General features: G+C 43.6%; 1 pseudogene; it reads left to right on the top strand.

Annotated features, from left to right (window-relative positions):
* The first annotated feature begins 398 nt into the window (after positions 1 to 398).
* LOC138812610 (pygopus homolog 1 pseudogene) lies at positions 399 to 1,709 on the top strand (annotated as a pseudogene).
* The last annotated feature ends 412 nt before the right edge of the window (positions 1,710 to 2,121 follow it).

The raw sequence follows: 2,121 nt of genomic DNA, 5'->3' as shown, positions 1-2,121 counted from the left end.
TTGTGTCTGAGACCTGGAACTGCAGCTGCGGAGGTGGGGCTGGGCTCCTCCTCCCCCTCCTTGTCCTCATCCTCTGGGTGGGGAGGGCACCACCTGGTCTGAGTGATTCCTCTGCCAGGATCCATGGCCCGGGTCCTGGGTCCCCTGTCCTGAGCTCACCTCAACTCCCACCAAGGGGCTCGTGCCGCTGCAGGGGTTTCGGCCTTCTCCTACAGTTTGCAAAGTCGGCCCTATTGCTGCAGAGGTGGAGTAGGCAGAGGAGACTTGGGGAGGGGGGTAGAGGTGGGGTGATAGGGGTGGGCGGGCAGGCCCACGGTGGAGAGGAGCCGCCACCACTGCTGCAGCAGCATGGAGACCAGATTCACAAGTCCTGGGAGCAATGCCCCCCATGGACCCTGATGTCCACAGAACAAGATAAGGACCCCATGGTGCTGAAGAGAGTCCGGTGGTGATAGTGTACTGGATGGGTTAGGAGGACCAGGTATACAACCAGGAAGTCCACATACCATAAAACACAAGGCAAATGCACAGGGACATTCTTTTCCTCCACTGACTGAGTATGCTCAACCACCAAATCCCCACTCTGGTAATCCATTGGATGACAACTATAATACTATTTCCTAAAAAACCACTACCTTCATCAAATCCATATCTTGGCCCCAATTATCCTGGTTTTGGAGGTTATAACACATTCAGAATGCCACCACAGGTCCCCCCAAAATGTAAGAATGTCTTCTCCCTATGTGGTCCTTTACTCAGGAGTCAGCCACATCCATTTCTTCAGAATCCTTCGGGCATGGGTTTTAACTGACCTCATGCTTTTAACTTTGGGCCACATGATAATTCCAGTTTTGGAAATCCATTTTATAATAATGTGCTAACAAGTCGTTTAAGGATACAGGTGGACCTGTTGCAACAATGAGAAGTACAAAATGTCATGTCAAAACCAGCTTTACAATGTCGGTGTGGGGGGGGAGGGGGGTATAATTGGGTGGGGGGAGGGGGGAGGCTGGGAAGGGAGGTGAAGGGTAAACAAAGGAGGAGGCTGCAATGCTTGGTAAGAAATGTATGCATTATCCTGCCCATGTAATTGTAGCCCCTCTGTACAGTATGTTCTCAAATAAAATAAAATAAAATTTAAAAAAAAATGAAAACTAAAGCACAGATTAAACCTAGAAAAAAAAATGTGCTAGGTCAAAATGTTAACATGTCTAATCAACAGTTTAGACAAAATCCCACTGAAAACTTCAGTTAGATTCCTCCACAGAATGTTGGGCAAGTATCCAACCCTGATTTAGCATTTAATTTTGTGCTTGCAAATAACTCAAATTCTACCCCTTCATTAGAATGAATCATTCTTTTATTCCACCTCCAAATACTTTTGGCCAAGCAAAAGCACCACCTCTGAAACAAGACTTTCCCCAAGGAGCCACCAAAGCACAAATCAACATTCCTCCACTCTTCCACCTCAGTTAAATATGGATGACAGGGTAAGTAAGCGTAATATTGAAGTGAAAAATGTGACTTGAAACAATGTAGTCAATCCAGAGAACAGCCCTTCAAGTAGCACTGAAGCCACAAACGGCATCCCTGCAAATGGGACACAAATAAAACAAAATATTTTGTTTTTACTTCATGAGAGACTGATTAAGTCAGCATGGAGTCGAATAGCCAGAACTTCCCTGGCTCTCTGGGTGCCTATGATATAGATAATACTGATGGGACAAAGTGTCGCTGGCTATCAAGAGCCTCTGCCCTATACCTCACTCCCCAAGTCTTCCTACTCGCTCCTCCTTAAGCATGCATATGAAAGCAAAGACCGCGATTTTCTTCACATATACTTTCTATAGTGTCAAAACTATGACACAAACTATAATCAGCATGCATTTATTTTAATAAGATCAAGATAAAAGGATGAAAATTGATACATTTGATCTTACAAGAATTAGCTTTTAAAACAGAACATTTTAAATTTTTCTGAAGGCTTATTTACTTATTTTTATTAACTTACTTTTAACCATGTTTTAAATTTTTTCTGTAGTTGTACAAAGAAATTCAATTCAATATGGAAATTTTAAGTAAGACCTTGTAATTAAGAAGATACATTTGTACACAGAGGGG

The sequence above is a fragment of the Dipodomys merriami genome, unplaced genomic scaffold (genome assembly GCF_024711535.1).
Source record: "Dipodomys merriami isolate MVZ:Mamm:240054 unplaced genomic scaffold, mDipMer1.0.p SCAF_1, whole genome shotgun sequence".
NCBI classification, from domain to species: Eukaryota; Metazoa; Chordata; class Mammalia; order Rodentia; family Heteromyidae; genus Dipodomys; species Dipodomys merriami.
Note: the sequence above shows the minus strand (reverse complement) of the source record. Positions and strands in the feature narration are given on the sequence as shown.